Source organism: Perca flavescens, chromosome 12 (genome assembly GCF_004354835.1).
Source record: "Perca flavescens isolate YP-PL-M2 chromosome 12, PFLA_1.0, whole genome shotgun sequence".
Classification (NCBI taxonomy): Eukaryota; Metazoa; Chordata; class Actinopteri; order Perciformes; family Percidae; genus Perca; species Perca flavescens.
In genome coordinates, this window is record NC_041342.1 from 3256892 (window position 1) to 3279481 (window position 22590).

Sequence of the window (22590 nt, forward strand, 5' to 3'; positions counted from 1 at the left end):
CACTAAGCATGACCCCCGCTTTCAGCTATGCAATAAGCTCTGCTTATATATTGACTCAACAAGTACAAACCCTGAGAGAAAACCTGTCCTTTGGCTATTTATGAACTCCTGTAACATCCAAAAAACTATGCCCCTTTTGTGCTATAAAGACGTTACCATTGCTTTTTAATCACTTATAGCTTTGAGTTAAACCTGTGTCTGTCAGTTGTCTTAATAACTACTTAGTGCTATTCTTAAAATGAGATGCAAGATTATGAATTCAATGCAATGAATGCTTCTGAAATGAGCACTGCTGTGAATGCAATGTTAAACATTTCTTTTTCATTTACTGTAATCCTGATCGTCCTTGATAACAAAGCAAATCCCTTCCACTGTGGATAATTCTGCAAACACCGTTTTATCCACCTCAGTGCCGGAATTATCCTCCAACAGTGATGTTGTTCACAGGGAAGGAATGACGTTAAAAAGACAACATAACATGGCAAGTTGTTTAAATTATTAAATACAATGGCCTTCTCTCAGTCTGAATTAATGTTTAGTCATACCAATTGGGAAATTTACCTTCAGAAATTAATTCTTCAAAGTCAGAAGCTTGTAAATTTGATGTATTTTTCTTTATTATTTTGCCATCAACATGAGCCTGTAGAGAAAGATACGGACTACAGGATATTTCTTACATATCCCTTCAATGCATATTTAATGATACATGAAAACATGACTTTTAATAGCCTAAATAACAATCAAAAAACTTTCACTAGACTCAAATGTTTTCTGACTGACCAAAATATACTTTTTGAGACAGAAGCTGGTGGCAGACGTTCTCTTTCTGCCTGACAGGTCTGGAACTTAACATACTGCTCTTCACAGTTCTTATGATGACTGCGATATTTGTATCCTGTCAAACAAACGCACTGAAACACACAAAATAGTATGCCAGCTTTCCTGTTATGGAATACATTTTATTGAAAAGTAATCCTAAATAACAGGTGCACTTGTAAATTAGCCTCGTGAGACCAGTTCTGAGTTCTCAGTCTGGCATCTTGAGATAGAGAAAATTTGGAGCCGTTCGCCAAACGACCGACCAATCAGCGTTGGTTTTGAGGCGGGTTTAGGTGTGACACAACAAGAAAGACGGATGGTTTATCCAATCAGCTAACCAGTATTTTCAGACAGCGGTAGCCCTAATTCTGTTAGCCGCTCGCTAATGCTTTTTTTCTATTGGATCCTTCTTTTGGAATATGGACCGGGAACCTGAAATGGTTCCTTTTATTCATAAATTCTTGTTACACAAACGGCAAATATCCTTTACTGACATGCTGCTTGCTTGCTGATCTAACGAGCAATGCTTTGCCTGCAGCAGCAGGGGTAGCCTGGCTTGTGGTTGTATTTTCATACGCTTTGTTGATCTGATTGGTTTATTTGGCCCGCCTATCACCAACATAGGCGGTGATAGACAGATGGTTTATCCAATTAGTTAACCAGTATTTTCGCCCCTTCCCAAAAGTTCTCCAACGGTAAGTTCCCAGATGGATATGCCGAGCAAATGTAAAGCAATCCATCTGGCGGAGTCAGGTTACTTGTAAATAGCTTGCCATAAATGATACCTGTGTAATTTTACTAAACACGGGTCCCAATATATGTGTTGGAGCCATTTAATTGGAAATCAGTGTGTGAGTGTGACGCTGGGGGTAACGTTAGCATTAAAGCGTGATTTATACTTCTGTGTAAAATCTATGCCGTGGCTACGTACGTAGGTATTTGGAGAAAAGGACCTAAGCGACTCTCTTTTGAGAGGCGTCGAGGCGGCCGTTCCACATTTGCATAAAATTGGTTGGATTCAACTTCATGCAAATGAGGAGAGGGTGACTCAACGCTCCGCTTCTCCAAAGTCCCCGCGACGCTACGGAAGCGGGGAAATGACGCCGACAATGGACACGTACTATAACACCTCGTTGTGACGCACGTCGTGTCTTGGCAGCATTGCATTTCCCTCGACTCATTTCCTGGTTCTCCTTCTCCATAAACAATATGGAATCGAGGAGAGAGTTAACTTTTCCTGCTCCAGATTTCCCACCGTGGTCAGAAAGAACAGGGGACATTGTTTCTCTCACTATGACTCTAGAGTCGCTACTCGCTCCGAAGATGATCACTGTCACTCTCTCACTTCTCCCTCGCTCTACGACACACTCCCCACACACAGTATAAACTTCAGGCCACTTAACGTAGGCTACAGTGAAAACTCTGTGTGAAGCCAAGGTTAAGGAGGATCAAGGTTAAATGTGGACCAATTTGTACAGGTGTGTCGCGCACGAGGTCACAGTTTTTTGACCGTGAATACGTGGTATGGTGGAAAAGAGAACTTTGTTTGATTAATTTTGTTATTTAAAATAATTGGATTTACATATCCAATTTACAGTTTCAAATTTGGGAAATGATTTGAGTGACAGTTTGTTTGAAGCACGCTACACCGCAGCCACGTTGCGTCCATTACTGACCTAAAAAGCAAATGTGCGTCAACATATAGAAAAGCATTTACCACCAGTGTTGGTAGAGTAGCCTACAGGACACCTTCACAACTAACACATTACTATACGTTTAAACTCAGTTACGTTTGCATTATGGCAACTTAAAAAGGTAAAGATTTAGCCCAACTAAACGTTAACTTACCTGAAGGCTGAGCTGAAGGCTGACATTTTGAATTAGAACCCTCGTCGTCATGGTTTGCTACAAATCAAGTGATACATCACATTAATTAATAGTTTAAGGAGGTGCACTAAAGGCCAATGTTATGTTCGTCTGATCATATTTTAAAAGCCAAAAAAAGCGTGAGTCATTAACGTTATAAGGAAAGTTACTAATGTTAACATAAAATTAAATCACTTGTATGCCTAGCTAATGTTAGCGATTAACGTTACTGAAGATAGAGCGCCATTTTGCAAAGAAAAACCCAGGACATAGCCATATCAGATTAAAAAATTTAATAATGACTAACGTTAGATAGCTGTGCGACCCAAACAGCTTAAACTTTCAAAATGGGGTTTAACGTTAGCTAGCTTAACATTAGTCTAGCTAGCTCGTTAAGTTATCCGCAATGGGCACCTGCCACCTATCATCATGTAACTTTAGTGTTAAGCGAATAAACTCGTTGATAATGCTACAAAGTTTTATTGTGTCTTCACAAATTTTAAACATGCCAACATGAGGACATTTTAATGCAGAATAGCAATAAACAACCCGGTCTCACGCCAGGTCATGAAATAGTCACATTATTTTGATTTATTAATTTGTGTACAGGTCACGATTTTGACATTTATTTTGTGTACACGGCACAAATTTTTAACGTGTACAGGTCAAGATTTTTTAACCTGCTCTGGGGGACTCAACAGCGGGCAAATGAGGCGCCACACGCCGGCCACAACAACAGGACGGACCGCCACATGTGGGACGCAATCCCGGGGCGCAGGGGCACACAACAACGGGGAAATGAAACGCCATAACAACGGGATGGTTGTGGTTAGGAAAAGAAGAACGGGGAAAGGGACCGTCACACGCGGGACAGGCCGACAACAGCGGGACGGTTGTGGTTAGGATGATAATAACAAGGAAAGGAACTGCAACACGCGGGACGTGATCCCCGGTCTCCGGGGTGAAAGTCCTGTGTTGTTTGTGCCTTATCAATACTACTCGCTACCGTCAAGGTTCTGTGATCACGAAATATGCTTCCCATTGAAATACATTGCTTTAAAATTTGTAATTGCCCCACGAAAAAAACAACCATATCGTGTCCTGTCCACGACTTAATAGATTCAGTAACGTGACTATATCACAAACTGCCATGAGAACGGGCTGCAATATAACGACGAGTGTTATGTGATACTCGCCAATCTCTCCTTTTCATGCTCACAGAAAATGGCATCCGTCAAATTCCCTTAACAAGCTACCTGCCGAAATGCCCGGATGTTTAAGTAACGCTCATAGGTTTTGAATACCATTAACTCTGTGATGTTACGCCTACAATATTACGTTTTTCACTAGGACATAGCTCATTCTAGCAGAACCAACACCAGAACCTCAACACTTTACTCTAAACTGGTCTAACACTACAATTTTGACTCTAGTGAATTTGCTGTGCTGTCTCTCCCTCTCGTCTGTCTTGTCTTTTGTTTGTCCCTGTGTGTTTATAGTGTATATTGTGTGCCATATCTGATCCTGAGATGGACCATCTCCTGAAGGAGATGAGTGACCTTGACGATCAGGCTCACCTCCAAAACCTCCAACAGCTATTTAGCATGCACCAGGAGGCAGAGGCAGCAGTGCCCTGCTACGTCCTGCAGTGCTCTGCTACGTCCTGTGACACCCTGCTATACCCTGCTACACCCTGTAGCCCTGCAGTGCCCTGCTATGCCATGAACTACTACAACTACTATCCATTATCTTTATTGTGACTATTATTGCCACTGTTCATCACACCCCCAACCGGCACCGTCAGACACCGCCTACCAAGTGCCTGGGTCTGCAGAGGTTTCTTTCTGAGAGGTTTTCAAACGAGAGGGAGTTTTTCCTCGCTACTTGGGGGAATTACTGGAATTGTTGGGTCTTTGTAAATTATAGAGTGTGGTGTAGACCTACTCTCTGTAAAGTGTCTTGAATTAACTGTTGTTATGAATTGATACTATAAATTAAAGCTGCGAGCAGCAATGGACAGGCCCTCGCGCGTCGGTGTTACCGGCGGACGCCGCTCCTTGCGACCGTACACTCAGACGCTGCAAATCGTCACCAATGAAAAGGGAATTCCCTGCTGAGTTCAACGATACCTCACACAAGACTCTACCTTAGATGTTTGTTTGTTTGTTTGTTTATTTTTATTGTCCCCGTGGGGAAATTAGGTTGCAGCAAATATCACATCATAAGGCATTTTAACAACATTAATCCAAAAAATAGAAAAGAAAAAGACAAAAAGAAGACTGTAACATGTAGATATTATTACTCATAAACCAGGGCACTTGTATGGAGGGGGGTTGTATGGATTAAGTATGGTTCCAGACCAGCTGGATAACGATACATAAATGGGTTGTAAATAGATGGGTCAGCATTTATGAAAGGGGGCGTGGCTTAAACGGGTCCCACAGACCCAAACATCTTGGGTTAAACAAGCTACAATAACAGAGACCAGTAATACAATTAATTACCTTTTTATGTAAGTAAAATTAACAAAACATGCTTTTCAGCCTTTACTTCCGTGACGAATGTGCATCATTTTGTAACTTGTTATAATGCTCGCCTAGCTGCTAGCATGGCATTCCCTCATACTCAGCAACTGACTAGCTAGACTAGCTAGCAGTACTTACTGAGCATGTGCAACACCCAACAAAGACGGAACAGAAGTGCCTCTGTAGTTAAAACACAGAGCTCAACACACAGGGTGAAAAGAGGAGCTGTAGCAATGTGCAGTACAACAAAAATGTGGTGTTTCTGAAAATTAAACCACATAAAAATATTCTGGTACAACCTCTAAATACAATTCTGAACCGGAAAATGAGCATAATATGAGCACTTTAAGTATTGTGGTGCTGCAGAGATGTTCACGGCTTACAAATCCTCTCCTACAGACTAAAAAAAAACAAATCTTTGTTTGGTACAGATCCTTGCAAAAATCACACAATAATCACTTTAATTTCTTTCAATGTTAATAATTTTAAATGAAAATGAGAATAATGATACAAAAATGATAATTCCCTCCAATATTGTGACTCATATCGCAATCACAATATCAGTCAAAATAATCACAATTAGATATTTTCCTTTCCACCTCAAATGAGCCTGAAGCCTGAAGTCCTTGTTGAGGGGTTGCCTGTCGGGCCTGTCTATTACCCCCCCGGTCCCTAGCACCAATGAGCCACTCGGAGACCGCCTTCTCAGCATCTTTACGGGTGATTTGGCTGGTCAGGATGTTTTTCTTTAAGGCTCCTGCAAGAAACAAATATAACGGTTACTTACTTCATATGTGCCAACACAACTCTCAGCCAGGACTGTAAAGGCAACTATGTTAAGAAAAGCGCTATATAAATTAAGATTAATATTAGAACTACACACATACTCTTGAAGGGCGGCAGCGGGAGGTGGAGAGTTCCGTGGCCGGCGGCTGCGTCTCTTCCCTGGGCAGGAACACCGCTTCGCCTCGCTGCTGCGCCGGTTCCAGCTGATCCAGATGGGACCGGCCAAAGACAGAGTGGTGATCGGGAGGATCTTCCACGTAGTCCAGGACGACCTGTACGTCGATTTCGGCGGGAAGTTCCATTGCCTTTGCCGGTGGACAGAGAGAAGCTATAGCGGTGCAGCAGAGTCCGTCCGCGGCTGCAGGATCTCGAGCATTGAAAGACCTAAAAGGAGGAAAGTATCAGTGAAAGTGGCGGAACATTTGCGTCTTCTTGAAAAGGAGTCTATGATTGATGATTTGTTGGCACAGGATTCTGAAAAGGAATACCCACTGGATGATTTGTTAGAGCATACTGAAAGCAAAGATTCCACGGACAATTTGTACGATGCTTGTGATCAGAACTGTTTTGAGAATTCATCAAATGATTTAAAAGATGAAAATTCCTCAGATTTTTTTTTATGATTTTAATATTTCCTCATTTGATGATGTGGATTCTGAAAACTGGGTGCCATGTGATATGCCTGGTTGTGATAGTGACTGTGATTTGCATGGAGATGAATGTGGGCTTGCAGAGTGGGCTGCAAAATTCAACATACCACAAACAGCGCTGTCTGCACTTCTTAAAATCCTAAGGAGGAAGGGCCTTGATATCCCAATGGATGCCAGAACTCTTATGTCCACTGACAGATCTGGCAATGTGACGAATATGGCTGGGGGGGTCCTACTACCACTTTGAAATCGAAAATGTTCCCATAGCTGAACTAACATCTTTAGGACATTTAGCAAATGTGACTGATACTTTCACACCTTGAATTAACATAGCTCTATCAGGCATTATTTACCTAGTAATTTTGCAAGGAAACCACGATCCTTATTTGAATTCAGCACATGGAAAGCTACAGAGCTTCAGCAATTTTTACTTTACACTGGCCCTGTTGTTCTCCTCAATAATATACCCAGTAGAATATACAGAAACTTTTTACTTCTATCTGTATCTATGAGAATTCTTCTGAGTCCTGCCTTATGTTCTCCTGACAATTGTGACTATGCTGAGGAGATTTAAAAACTCTTTGTAACAGATTTTGCTGCAATTTATGGCACTGAATTTGTCAGCTATAACGCACATTCATTGATCCACCTAGCTCAAGATGCACGGAAATTTGGCCCGTTGGATAGTGTTTCAGCTTTTTTCCCTTTGAGACGTTTTTGGGTAAACTGAAAAGACTTGTCCGTCTGCCTAAAAACCCTGTCCAACAACTCGTCAGGTGGATCCACGAGAAGCATAAAGTGGCAAGCCAAAAGACCACATCAGTTTTCAGCCAACTTAAACAGCTCCACTTTTCTGGACCAATGATTAATTCAATTGCAACATGGGAACAATACAGAGGTTACAGTGATGGACAGACACTGATCTCCTCTCGTGGCGATGACTGTTTTTCTGTAGGGGGAAGGGTTCTTATTGTGCGGAACATTTTGTCACATTCTGGAACTGTTAAAGTCCTTTTGTAATTTATTTTAAACTGCCAAATCCTTTTTCACCTATCCAATGGACTCACCATGTCATGAGTTAAAAACAAAAATGGTATTGTTGCCACACAAGGCTGGATACGTGGCAATGCCACTCCTGCACTAGTGTGCTATGTTTTTATTATCATTGTTTGTTTTGATTGTGAATTTACGGAGGAAAAAAAAAAGCATTTACTGGGGACAAACACTAAACTCAAGATCTCGCGTTTGTGACATGGAGTGGGTATTCATTTTCAGACTCCTGTGCCGACAAATCATCAAACATAGTCCTTTTCAAAGAGACGCAAATGTTCCTCCACTTTTGCTGATATTTTCCTCCTTTTAGTTCTTTCTGAACACTCCATTATTTCTATAAAAAAATAAAAAAGCATTTTAGTTTTTAGCTATGATTACAGGGGATCAACAGCCACATGCAACTTAGCTAGCAGGTGAAGAATATAAAACAACAAAAATCACCAGTTAACTTAATTTATATTTGCAAGAACTATAGACTAATACAATAACAGGCTAAATGAACTGACAACATAAGTTATACAACTTACACTTCTCAAGGATGCACACACGCAATCTCAACTGGCTTGGCTGTCTCTTCACTGTTGTGTCAGCAACGTAGCTAGATAGAAAGACAGAAATCTTTAGCCAAATAACCACAAATTCAATACATGCATTTATTTTACATTATAATTATTACTTATGTAGCCTATATTTGAAGTAAAAACAGACAAACATTCTACAAAGGGAGGGAAAAAGATCGATAAAGAATTCTCAAAGAAGGCTGGCTTGCCCAGGCCTAGGCCAGCTTAGCTGCGTCTTTGCGTCCCACTGTCTACCTACACCGCCCGCACCCTGTCCTGCCTGCGCATTGCAGCTGCTAGTATATTTAGTTATTTAACTACCTTTTTGTTAATCTGTGTGTGACCTTCCTTTCGTTGCCGGCCTTGAGCCAAACGGTAACCGGGGATTTCCACTGGATGCGTAACGGCTGCAGACCGGCTCCGGTGCGTGTCTGCTGTGTGCTCCGCCGTCCGTCAATACCCACCGGGTCCGGATTTGTTGCGGAACGGCTGCGGCCGTGACTGACAGCTGTAGTCACAAGGACCCACAAGTTCAGGAAATGAGGAAGGGGAATTCACGTAGAATAGAACCACAAAACCAACAACAGTTTGTTTCCATCCAGAGGAGTAGAGGGGAAACAGCTCTGTGCTGTGTTTTCAAGGTGTAGTGCAGGAAATATGATCCGCCGTGAGCACGGTGTATTTTATTTTGAAAATTAACCGGATATTTATTTGTTTCTGTGCTCGTCTTCCTGTCCCGCACCATCTGCCGTGTGCTGAATTGCTGCGGAGCTCTCCAGCGTCCGGCAAAAATAGAAGCTCTGCGCATCAGCTCAGGAGGGCTGCGGACTGAACCACAAAACCAACAACGGTTTCCATCCAGAGGAGTAGAGGGGAAACAGCTCTGTGCTGTGTTTTCAAGGTGTAGTGCAGGAAATATGATCTGCCGTGAGCACGGTGTATTTTATTTTGAAAATTAACCGGATGTTTTATTTGTTTCTGTGCTGGGGACGGAGTCGGGGCATCGCAGGAGGGCGTTCCCGCAGTCAGTGGAAATACACACACTGACTTTAATGGAAACCTAATGACTCCGTTGACGTTCCGCATCCAGTGGAAATTGCCGGTAACAGGAGACAAAATTGTAGCCTCAGCTTCAGCCCGGTAGAAGTGAGAACATTAATGGATAGAAACCCTAGCCGATAAAACTTTGCTGACATTCACATGGATCAGTGTTTTTGCTTTAACTGTAAATGCAACAAATGCAAACATTAAAATGCCACCAGCTGGTAAAAGCGGAGAAATGGGCATTTTACAGCTTGCTAACTATGCCTGTTCGACTGCCTTGCTAATGTCACAACCAAATCCTTCTAAACAATATCTTTAAGTCAACCACTCAAAATATGCTTGATATTGACTTAATTAAACTTGTCTGTTCAACGCCATACTTTAACCAGGTTTAATTCCCAAAGCTACACAGCTAGCTAGCTACCTCACTAACTGAAAGCTAGCTAGGAATTAGCTAGCTTTTAGTGAACGTAGTCACAGTCACTAAAAGCTAGCTAGTTCCAGTCCTCTTAACTAATACTCTCCAAAAAAGCTATTGGTTAACATCATGCGGTAAATAAAAATCATCCCGTTTGTGGCAGATTCTTACCTGCCTTTTGTCCACACGACAGTCTTGAATTTTTGGATGCTTAACGGTAGTGATGTGCGATACCACTTAATTCCTATTCAATCCGATACCAAGTAATACCCAGGCTTTCCTGCTGCTCTGGTCTAAAATCATCTGGCCAAAAGGACTACAGTTGAAAATTAGCCGGCTGGCTAACACTGGCACATTTACAGAAATGTTGATTAATGTGTGTTGTCCTTTATAAATAAAGAATAAGAATAAGGCTGGTATTGCCGATACCAATACTTTTTACGTATTTTATTTGTAGTGTGATGTGACAACTAGTTTAAAGTTAAAAAGTAGGTTGTAAGCTTACCAATTCCAAATTATAGCTGCATAATGACAAGACAATAAACTACTCTCATATTATTTAATTATAAAGAAAATCTCAGACTTGTACAGTAAAACAGGTTGAAAATAACACAAAATTTGACTCTTAACCTTGTCACAAAATATTCCATATCCATGTTTTGCTGTTCTTTACAACACATGTAAATCAGGCACCCTTGAAAACCATTAAGTCAAATTGTTTTCACAAAACATTCATGTTTGCAAAAAAATAAAATAAAAATAGGCTCCCCTGGCCAGCTCCGTCACAGTGCACGCACAACTGACCAGTGGAAGGAGAAGTAGTTCCTTCCCCTAACCGGATATAATTAAGACTTTTCTGGTGACAACAAGTTACTTATGATAACACTCACTCCAAATTACTGAGTTTAAATATTGATCTTTTTATATGAGAATCGATACTAGAACATGAGATGTTGGGATCATAAATATCGATACTAAAGTATCGATCCGCACATCACTACTTAACGGACAGCAGACAGTACTGTCGGTACACGATCTGTTCTGCACATGCACAAAATGTTCGCGCATGCGCGGATTTACGACACGGCACGATCTGTTCCACGCTTCTGGTCGACAGCCAAGCTAACGTTAGTTTAGCTAACAGCTAATTTGGCTAACCGCTAGCTGAGACAGCATGTAATAACTTTAGAAGACCCTCAAAATAAAACGTTAACATATATAACGGCTGTTATGTCAGTTCTACTTTACTTGTGCTCATTTAAAATACAATCACTCAATATTTGTCTTTATTGTTATTACTGTTTAAAGTCTTAATTTAGCTGTAGCCTGCTTCTCCCATTAAGTTTGACTTAATGTTATTTTAGACTGAATCTAGCTGTCAGGTAGCGGTTAGCCGAATTAGCTGTTAGCTAAACTAACGTTAGCTTCCAGGTGGAGGCTAGCGTGGAACAGATCGTGCAGGTCGTATCCTCGGTAAAACAGTATTATCTTGCGCATGAGCAGAACGGATCGTGTACCGACAAGTACTACTACTCAAAGTCGGCAACGTTTTTTTTTTCTTTTCAAAGGCAGCGGTTGTTGCTGGGCAGACTTCGTTTGCTTGGTGATGGGGGTGGAGCTTTCCACATGTGCGCTTCACAGTGGAGAGTGCACACTTCTTACTTTAGGGTTTGAACATTTGTGGGGAAACCGTTAGCAAACATGTCTGTTGAAAGTCGTAATAGTGCTTAAGACCACTATTTAATTGCCATGGCTACCCTTCTAAATAGCTTAATAGCCTAATAAAATTTGTATAAAAACTGGCTATTGTTACAAATAAAATGTCAGACATGGATGCTATTTTTATGTGTAAAACATACTGTATTTTTTTGATAGGTAGGTTTCTTATTTGCAGAACAAAATGCATTAGTTTGTGAATGATGTTTTGTATTTGCAAACCACACTGAGTTTGTTTGTGAATCGTTGGCCGTGAGTAAAACACGTTTTGTGTGTGTGTGTGTGTGTGTGTGTGTGTGTGTGTGTGTGTGTGTGGTTTTGGCATGATTCTAACTCCATAGTGGGGGGTGGTTGCCTTGGCACTGTGGATACTGACATGCACTTATACAGCACATTTGAGAAGCTGGAACATTCTCTGGTTCAACCTTTTCAAATATTAGGATTTGCTGCTTTTGTCTGTCTCATCATAGTAAACTGGATTCAAATATTGGTCAGATAAAACAATCAATTCATTGTAAACTAAATAAATTGTATATATATATATGGAGCATTTGTCATGCTCCAGATACCAAGAAGTGAACAATCTAACCTTAGGTTACGTTAGCCGTACGTTACAGCCTATGGCGTGGGCCCAAGCATTGCAAATGTAGGACGCATCATTATTATTATTATTATTATTCAGGATTATCTCCCGTTTCAGAGAAGGATACTTGCACCCTGCCCAGGTGATCTTTGCATATGACCCTTATCATCTTCAGTTCCTGTCAGCCAAAGGAAATGTTAGCATAACATGTGGGAGTGTTGAGTTGATTTAAAGCCATTCCCAATATATGCATCTAGTTAGAGGCAATAGCTAATGTGGCTCATTCACAGTACGCCACATAAAAAAACAGAGCATTTAAAGCAGGTTGTTTTTGTTTGACATTAGCTAACATCAGCTAGCTAGAGCTCACAACATCGCTAGCTAACGTTACATATTTTACATATTTAACTTGCTTACGCGTGGTGCCGGGTGCTTCTTCACATGTGACTGGCTGACGTGAGCGTGACAGTAGCTGGGCCCTTAGGATTCTGTCACCTAACATCAAGCCAAAAAAAAAATACTGTACATACATGTGTGTGTGTATATATATATATATATATATATATATATATATATATATATATATATATTTTTTTTTTTTATTTAAAATAAAATTGTAAAAAAATACTTTTATTTTGGATATATTGCCCATCCATACAATGCTTATTGCTTGCAGCCTGTTGCCTATCAGGTGGGTTGAATTCATCAGATGGCCTTCTGAAAAAGAATCACATTTCCATAGTGCGTTAATATAGTTGATATGTAATATGCATATATTGTTGTAATGGTTGGACGACAAGCAGGGGCGGATCTAGAAAAATATTTATGGTGTGGCGAGAGGGGGGCAGGAATTTTTGAGGGGTGGCAACATATAGCAGACGTGTATATGTATACTGAATTTAATCAGTTATCACAGTATGATGACAACACAAGATGGTTTCAAGAGATATATATATACCATATACCCCAACCCGCCCACTTTGCTCTGCATAAGCCAAACTGACCCCTCACAGCAAGGGACAACTAATCACTCAACGAAATCACGACTGTTCACTGTCCTGGCTCCCAAATGGTGGAACGAGCTCCCCATCGACATCAGGATGGCTGAAAGCCTACACATCTTCTGCCGAAGGCTAAAAACCTATCTCTTCCGACTACACCTCGGATAAAATAAAAATAAATAAATAAAAATTCTTGAACCTGCACTTTCATATGTCTCTTTGTTGCTTTGCTTATTTAAAGCTAATGTACTTGCACTTACTACTTGTTATCTGGAGTTTGAACCTTCACAGTTGAAAGCACTTAATTGTAAGTTGCTTTGGATAAAAGCGTCAGCTAAATGACATGTAATGTAATGTAACATTTTATATAATGATGAGAAATAATATGTACACACTACAAAAGGGCACAGGCTGCCATTTACAAACTCATACAGACAAACTTAATCTCATGCAATCAATGTCTTGCATTTGAGGTGACCATACAATGTGATCTTACTTAATAAGAGAGAGAAGTAGGGGCATTATCACAGGAAAGGCATTAAAGTAAGACACAGGTGATAAGTGGCAGATGTGTGAGAGGGGAAGCAAACTGTTTTTGACTGTCAGAGAGGCAGCGTTGCAGGCAGCATTTGTACAAGATTAGGAACTGCCATTGATTAGTTATAACCATCAGACTGTGTTAACACAAACTAACATTTTAGCCTGGGAGAGTATTTTTAGGTTCATTTGTTTAATTTATCTGAGCAATAGATCTAAAGTACATTTTACACAAACTCATCTCCCCATCTCATCACACTTTCACACTGACAATTTTCCCTGATTATTCATATTAAAGCAAACGTGAATATTTATATTTATTTGAAGTCAAGCAATGTGTCTTAAATATTATAGCAAAATGTCCATCTTAGTCATTTCTTGTTCTTATTCATATGTAACTTAGTATACTATGCAGCAAAAATTTCCATACCATGTGGACCGGCTCGACAGGAGATTGTTGGTGATGGCCCAGGCACTCTGCTTTCCCTTTCACTGTCTGAGCCCTGCACGTCTTTCTCCCTCCTCATCTTGGTGATGCTCTCCCTCCATATCTTCACCGCTGTGGTCTTCTCCCACCTCCTCCTGTCCCTGGTCGCCTTGGTCTTGTATTCTGTCTCTGTCACGTTTCTGTGGCCCTTCTCTCTCTCCTTCCACCTCATCTTCTCAGTCTACCTTGCTCACTTGTTCATTTTCTATTTCTCTCGCCTTTCTCTTTGGAGAGAAAAACTACATATTCTACCTTTCCTCTTCATTTCTGTAAGATTAAAAGTAACAATGTTTTCCTTGACAGACGTTGAATCAATATTAGCTTTTGTAGCCTGCTTTACACAGACCAAATGTCAGACCTAACTAACATTTGTATAGTTAGCGAAATAACGTTCTTCAACCTGATTTTTATCATCTCAAAATCAGCATCGCAACTATGCTAGCACTGTGCTTTCGTTATAATTTTATTTCTTGATAGTTAATCCGTTTTGACCTCTTTCCTCCTGTGTCTCCTTTCATTGCGACTCCTGGCTCCCTCTCTTTGCGCCACTCAGTTTTCCCATAGACAGTTTTCCAAACAAAACAGTCTCTTGCCGCTCTGGCGTAATCTCTTGCTGCATTCACCGCAGTCGGACATTGGAGATTCACACTCGTAAATTGTCAAATTGGCCAAAACTTTTAATTCGTTGCTGCCAACTGGGGTGGCAGCAGGGGTGGCAAATGCCACCCTATGCCACCCCGGTAGATTCGCCCCTGACAACAAGACACTCAAAGGAGTATGCAGTTCAGTTTTTCCGGTAAGTAACGTTCCATTTTTTTAAATACTGTTTTTCGTTAGCATCCCAATTAATATCAGTTAGCTAGCTAGATTGCACCGTGCTAACCAAGCTAGCGGGCTAAAGTTATGCAGACCGTATAAACAGATTCAAATATATATTTAACGTTAGTCATATACAGTAGGTATGCACAACGGTCTCGCTGATCTATTTTTTACCATATGTGGTGTTATTGCTAATCGATGCGCATGCTTAACCCTAACCCGCAAGCTAACATTACCATTACATGTAATGGTAGTTACTGTTAGTTTAAAATCAAAGACTGATATAGTATGGCGTTATATATGTGTCACATTCCTGAGCGAGTAATTGTATGTTTTGAGCACAGAGAACTATATTTTGCAAGCACATTACATTTTAAACAGAAATTTACACTTGCAAAAAATAATTTAGTTTGAGTAAACAAAAACCTATTTCAGGCACAATAAATGTATTTGCACTCTAGACTCTAGACACGCTCGCTCAGATTTTCACAGCGTTACAAGTATGCCACAAAACCAACCAATCGCAGAATCAAAAGGTCAATTCCGATTGGCTGTTCGTCTACAATCAGATTGCAAGTAGCAGGAAACAAAAATCTAGGAGGAACAGTCTTTTTCAGTCAACACAAAGCCGGTCTACGGAAAGCCGTTCCACTCCCTATTCAGCCCCATTGTACCGTATTTGTATGCAGTTGCATCAGAGTTCCACTGGGGGGGATTGCGGTCCAGTGCAAAATGAATGGGACCCTATGGAGCTAGACGGCTAAATTTGAAAATACGGTAGTTTGTTTGAATAATATTATCGTCCACACTCGTTTTATTTTCTTTGTTTTTTATTGGTACAAAGAATAAGTATTACTACAGCAAGTTGCCGTGACACAGTATCCATTTTGTGCTTCCCCGTGAGATCGCGTCACGTGAGGTTCTAAATCTGGCAAGATAATCTTAAAAATATCTTGTAGTGTGTGATGCCCCACTATTTTAAAATCTTGTAGTGTGAGCATGTTTAAGATTTGAGGGAAGAAAATCTGCAAAGATTCTCCTCAAGTGTGTGCTGCAACCAGATTTCAAAATGAGGATTTTAAAACTCCTGTAGTGTGAGCCAGGCTTTAGAGGACGTCCGTGTCCGGCCAGGTGGGGATGAGGTGTCGGGCTTTTCAGTCATCGGAGAAGACCTGAGAAATCGCCCTCAGCTGCTACAGGACTCGTGCGATCACTGCCGGCCTTGATCCCCACCTTGTGGGACACGCTTCCTTCAGGGTATGCTCCGGAAGCTTCAGTTCTCTTTGTGCCTTTGTTAGCTGCTTTTTATGTTGCCAGCTGTAAAAAAAACTGCTTACCAGCTTTTTGCAGAGACCCACTGCTCGGTCAATCCAAGAATCTCTCATTGCATACTCTAAGAAAGAACATGAACAAGAGAGGGGGAGAGGAGAGGGGGGTTGTTCTTGTTGAAGTGTGTTTGTATGTTCTGTTTTTGTCAAATATAAAAAAAAAAAAACTTGAGTGGTAGAAGGGGCGATAAAGATGGCGGTGCGCGATTGTGCAGCGGTTCCTAGCTCTCCTGTCAGTGTATACATACCTGCAAACTTGTCGCTTTTCGGTGAAAATCGCCGTTTTGAATGGGAAAATGTCATCCACGTGAATTGTGTGGATCCGAAGACTTTTTATTTTGGGGAGGGGGGTCCTTGACCCGGTGCTAATATGGCACTGATGCCTTAACGACCGTTATCTACCGGACCGAATAGCAACGCGGATTTCGGTGCCTTATTTTAGGTGCCACTTAAATGCCTGCGCTTCTCTCTGATGCTCCGAAAACGGACGTTAGAGGGAACTGAAACATCACCACACGGGACGCTAGTTACAGTAACCCTACACTCGACAGCAGGTAAGCCTACCGTTAGCTAGCAGCTTGAGTTAACACGGTTAAAATGCTGACAGCTAAACGGTGTAAAAATGTTTATGTATTTCACTGGAGAGGATTCCAACAACAGCCTAACACAGATGTTGCTGAAATTCGTCTTGCCAGCCTTGTGCTGCATTCAAAGTTGTTGTAAAATACCTTTTTCCCAACCAGTGGTTGTTTTTGTGGTTTAACTGGAAGTTACTGGTGAAATAAGTTATTGTTATTACATTTTTTATAAATCATTTAAATTCTACGATACAACACAGCCGTTACGAGAGCCTTCCAGACGGCTTATAACATCCCGGAGGACATAGCCAGACCACCGGGCTCTCCGTGGATTGTTGTTGGCAGCGCTGCCAAGCCTCCTACTCACCAACGCCAGATCCATCGCACACAAAATGGATGAGCTGGAACTCGGCATAGCAACGAACAACTACACACGGAACTGCTGCGTGATGATTATCACCGAAACCTGGCTGTCAGTGTTTCTTTATTCTTGTTTTCATAGTAGAATGAAGCACACAGAGAATTATAAAATAGTATTTTCTCTTTCCTCCGTATTTGGGACTCCATGGGGGGAGGAGTACATGCCAGTGCCCACCACTGAGGATTGGCTGAGCATCGCAAAGGGGTTTTACCACCGGTGGGTTTTCCCCAACTGCCTTGGATCCTGCTCTGGTGCCTATAGCTCTGGTGCCTGCTCTGGTGCCTGACTGTGCCCGGCCATGGCATTATCACTGTCCTCTGGCCATTGTCCACTGTCATCTAGAGCTTCCCCTCCCCTCATATTCCTGGACGTTGGCCGGTTCTCCATGAAAGGATTGAGGAAGCCCATGACCGCACTGCTTTATCCAAAAGTGTTATCCATCAATCAATCAATCAATCAAGGAAATAGCATGATTAACATTATTTATCTTTCAGAATTTCTTCCACAGCAGTCCCTGCACTAAATCGATATATCAAGTTTTAATCATATGCTGCTGGTATGCATTTGGGGGGAGAGCGAGTATATATTGCTGGCAAGACAGACAAATTTGAGTATCTGTCAAGTCAGTTTAAACCTAAAATGCACAGCGGAATGGACATGACAAACGCCAAAAGAATGAATAAAACTGGCGGTAACTTTATGGCAAGCTAAGATGTTGCAGCCGTAAACCTCCCGTTTGACACAACGCATTAATGTAAGTGCATTGCGCTAAAATGCTTCTTCTACTTTAAATTAATTTTGCACATTTAAAATAACTCACCGTTGTCGGCTCCAGCCGCTGAACTACACGTTGTTAACAGCAATGGGCTGCTTGCCTGGTACTCCGGGTAACGTTAGCAGTTAGCAGGGTTAGCATGGCGGCGTTAGCCAGGACCAGTCGGGATCACTTTACTGGCTATGTCTCAATTGTTTTTGCAAGTAACCAACTCGGGTACTCTAGCTATATAATTCAATGTGAGTACACAAATGTTGAAATGACAAAAAATGCCCATCCCTAGTAGCTGAGATAAATTAGCCTGAAGCTAATGCTTACCTGTTCAGGAGAAAATAAGCCAACTCTGTGTCCTTTTGGGCTCTAAGCTGTCTCCATCTTTCAAATACATCTCCAATATTTACCAGGCGGTTGTTACGTCTCTGGTCACGCAACTGTTAGAAACATGCTGTTTTCTTTTTTTATGTCATGTAGAATCTATCTCCGTTGATCCTGTTCGTTTGTGTGCTGCTTTCATGGCTGTACTACCGTTACAGCTGTAGCGTGCTGGGTTTACGTTTTTAAAGGTATACCTGGCAACCCGGCCTGCCTGTCAAACTGGGCCGTTGATAACAACACACAGATCAAAACATAAACATAAATTCCGTCACAGAGTGTAAATTTCAAAAAGAAAAAATACTGACATTAGCATTGTTGTCAGAAAAGATAGTATTTCAGTTTAACATGTTTCCTTAATATCTGATGAGGCATTGGTGTCATTTTTGGATTTATTACAGTACAAATATTACATATTGGACCTTTAAAGACTATTTGTCCATTGTTTATTTCTAAAGAAACACGACAATATATAAAAGGCTCCATTACCTTGTACCTCACGTTATGGCTCCGTAGCAGACGCTTTTGTAATGCTAACGATTGTGTCATAACCAAGTGACTTACTGTCCCACACTGGAGGAATTACCATATAGTACAGGAGAAGCTTGCAGGCAGTTTTGACTTACATTAGCTGTTTAGGTTTAATTACTAATGTTAACTAGCATGTTAGTTAGCAATAATTAGCCTGTGCCTATGTTATCTCCTTACATATACCTACACTCTCCGTCTCTGTAAGATTGGGAATGATTGAGATTTCTCTTGTCACAGCTACCAGAAGACTTACAACTTTCAGACACGTTGCTCACATCACATTTACGTTGTCTCTGTCAGTTGGAGGCTGCGCAGTAAAGCAAGAGATCACCAGAAAAGTGCTTCTAATAGCCTTCACTGGTCTCCGTCCAGAGCAACGGGGTATATTGGTCCATTATATATATGTCAATGCGCAGCTTCCATCTGAGCTTGAAGATATAGATGTGACGTGAGCAACCTGTCTAAAAGTTGGAAGTCTTCCGGTAGAAAGAAATCTCAATAATTCAGAATTTTGCAGAGACGGAGAGAGTAGGTATATGTAAGGAGATAACATAGGCACAGGCTAATTATTGCTAACTAACATGCTAGTTAACATTAGTAATTAAACTTAAACAGCTAATGTAAGTTGAAACTGCCTGCAAGCTTCTCCTGTACTATACGGTAATTCCTCCACTATGCGACAGTAAGTCTCGTGGTTATGACACAATCGTTAGCCTATTTTTATAAAAGCGTCTGCTACGGAGTCATAATGTGAGATACAAGGTAATGGAGCCTTTTATACATTGTCGTGTTTCTTTAGAAAAATAAACAATGGACAAATAGTCTTTAAACGCTTCAGATGTAAAGTTATTCGCTGTCAAAGTGACGTCAAAATGAATGGCAGTCAATGGGATGCTAATGGGAGGTGAGTGCTTGTTAGCATCAAAATAGCACCATAGGAGCTAAGCTTGCCAGACGCTTGCTTACCCAGTTGGTCAGAGCCCTTGAGGGTGACAGAAAAGCAGACACACTGGGTAAGTTTTGTAGTTATAACTTATTTAGATAATAAATAGACGGGTACTGGTTTGACTGAAGTTTAGTCAAGCTAATCGGTAGCCAAGTAACCATAGATATAGATAGACATTTTTCATGGGCACAACCCACATACTGAGCTCTGCTGCTCATCCCACAAATGCATGTTCCTTACAAATGGGGCACCATTTCAAAGGGAACTAAACAGGCTTTCCAACGGTATAAGATTTATTGCCAAAAAGCATTGTTAACACAGAGAAAAAAAATCTACCAAACACAAATTTCCTTACTTTTTGTGCTAAGTTCATATAAAACCTTTGCTGTCGAGTTTTCAAGATGATTGTGTTAGTTTAAAAACATCCTATTTTTAAAAGACAACCAGATAAGAGATCTTTTGTTTTATTTCAATCATTTTTCTGTTGTGTCAGGAAAACCGGATCACCTGGAGTAACCCTACACTTCTTTATTTGAACCTGCAAGTCTTTGAAGTGGGGCAGGAAACCGGATCACCCGGAGTATGGCCATGCTTGCTTCTCCTTTTTAGTGAGGCTGCAGTGCCAATCACTGAACTGCCATGTCGCCTCAGAAGAGGAGGAAGAGAGGATGGATGGGAGATAGACGGGAGAAGATAATGCCCAGTTCATACAAGACTTTAGCCCTGATTTTCAAGGAGTAAAGTCTGGCGGTAGAGGGTAGTAGGTGGGGAAGGGGGCCCGGCGGAATAGGAGTGAAGACAAGAAGGGGGAGGAGGAAAGAAAGGATGTTACTTCTCTCTCCTCTCCCTCCTCTTGTGCTTTTTTTCCGCTTCCTTTTCTTTTTTCCAGTCTTTTCAATTCCTCCTCTCTCTTCTCATTGTCTCTCTTCTCTCTCTTTGCTTCCTCTTTTTCTTGTCTCTTTTCTCCATCTCCTCCTTTTCTTTCTTGTCTTTTTAATTCCTCCTTCTCCTCCTTCTCCGCCGCCTTTTCTTGTCTTTTCAGCTTTGTTTTCTGGGCGAGCTTCTGGAGGCTGAGCTGAAGAACCTGGAGGTCGGTGTTATGCTGTGGGAGGATCTCTCTATTTCTTCCTCCATTTGGGCCACTTTGATGTGCCACTTGTCTTTCTTTGCAGATATCTTTTGCAGCCGTCTTGCACCTCACCTGATCTTTCAGTTTGGTTTGCCACTCTGCCTCCCTCTGGATGATCTCACTTTCTTTCTTTTGTAGCTTGGCCACACACTCCAGTGTCTCCGTATCAAGCGCCTTCTTTTCTTGTTGATCAGATCGTCCTTTTCCAAAACGACCCGGCCTAACTCGCTGTCAAAGGCCTCTTGCACAGTTCTGAGCTCGACGACTACCTGCTCCTGTTTTACAACGTTGGTCTAACTATCAAATCCTGGTTTTTCACTTTGATAAACTTCATCTCCTCCTGCCAGGCCTGTCTCATTGTTCTCCTCTTTAATGGATCGACTGAACAGGTTGAACTGTGAACTCCAGTGGCCTTTGACTGACTCTTCTTTTCTTTGGTCAAACTTTCCTTAAGAAGGCGGATCTCTTCATCTTTCTCTTGCTCCTTGAGTTTCCTGTCCTGCAAGTTTTTCCTTATTGTTCTTTCTACCTGAAGAGCCTTCAAGATTTTCCCTTTCTGGAGAAGCACGTGACCGGCGGCCGCTATGCTTGCAAGAGACTGAGCTCCTACACTCCTCCGTATTTCATTAAATAACCAGGTCTATTACCTGTTCCTCGACGCCAAATCAATTTGTTTGTTGTCACGGTGACTCGGTGAAATGTCTGCAGGCACGAAAAAGCAGGTCTTGTTGTGGCCTGGGCTGTCTACTCGTTTGGAGAAATTCGCTAGCATGTCTGCGGCTAATAGAGTGGTGGCTAATGTGAACACACTCTCTAATATGGAGGAATTAATCGACCGGGTCTTTGAGAAGCAGCTTAGTGTGCTTAAATCAGTGATCTACAGCGCAGTGAAGGGAGTGCTGGCTGAAATGAATGCCTCGAAGCAACCCATCGGGGCAGAACCTGAGAGGCAGGAAGGCATGGTATGTGAGCCGGACCGGTCTGACTGCGTCACACTCAAGATCCAGCGCCTTCAGCTGCCTGAAGGGATACAACACGAGCTGGCACTGCACGCTGAATGCAACTCGGACTCGTTCAACTGCTGTGCCGCCCTGGGAACAACCCGCGGGGGGGGGGGGGAGTTCGCCTTCGCTGCAGCCGTGGAGCCTGGTGTTTTGTGGCTGGAATTAGAAGAGGAAGAGGACGCGAGGAAGAGGACACGAGGACCATCCCGCGCCGCATTGCGACCATGGGACTTTGATTCGATGCCGGGGGCCGCGACTGGAGGACTCAGCACTTGTGGACTAACGGTATTTGGGCCACTGTACCGAGTTTGACTGGAGGACGCTGTGTGTAAGTTTTTAAACCAACTGCTGGAGGGACAGCTAACCAGACTGTAAGGAGTGATGAATGCTGGCTACCCTAGTCTATAATCTATATTTTTGAGGACACTTAATCGGAATGAAAAAAGGGAACATGATGAATCCTGACAATGTGCTATGTAAGTTTCGTAACTAAGCTTTATAGGGACACTTAACTAGACTGAAAATACATGACAAATACTGGCTGGTGATCCTAACCGGGGATTTCCACCAGATGCGTAACGGCTGCGGACCGGCTCCGCTGCGTGTCTGCTGCGTGCTCCGCCGTCCATCAATACCCACCAG

The 22590-nt window shown here is 41.8% G+C and overlaps 1 long non-coding RNA gene across 2 annotated transcripts; it reads right to left on the minus strand.

Annotated features, from left to right (window-relative positions):
* Positions 1 to 5767: 5767 nt before the first annotated feature.
* LOC114565912 (uncharacterized) lies at positions 5768 to 15072 on the minus strand. Of its 2 annotated transcripts, XR_003694000.1 has the most exons (5): positions 13989 to 15072; positions 12679 to 12737; positions 12438 to 12515; positions 8227 to 8297; positions 8000 to 8033 (listed from the first exon to the last, which is right to left on the minus strand). It is a non-coding gene; the product is annotated as an uncharacterized LOC114565912 (long non-coding RNA). The 2 variants fall into 2 exon arrangements; XR_003694001.1 differs by lacking the exons at positions 8000 to 8033; positions 12438 to 12515; positions 12679 to 12737 and adding exons at positions 5768 to 5967; positions 6098 to 6380.
* Between the last annotated feature and the right edge of the window lie 7518 nt (positions 15073 to 22590).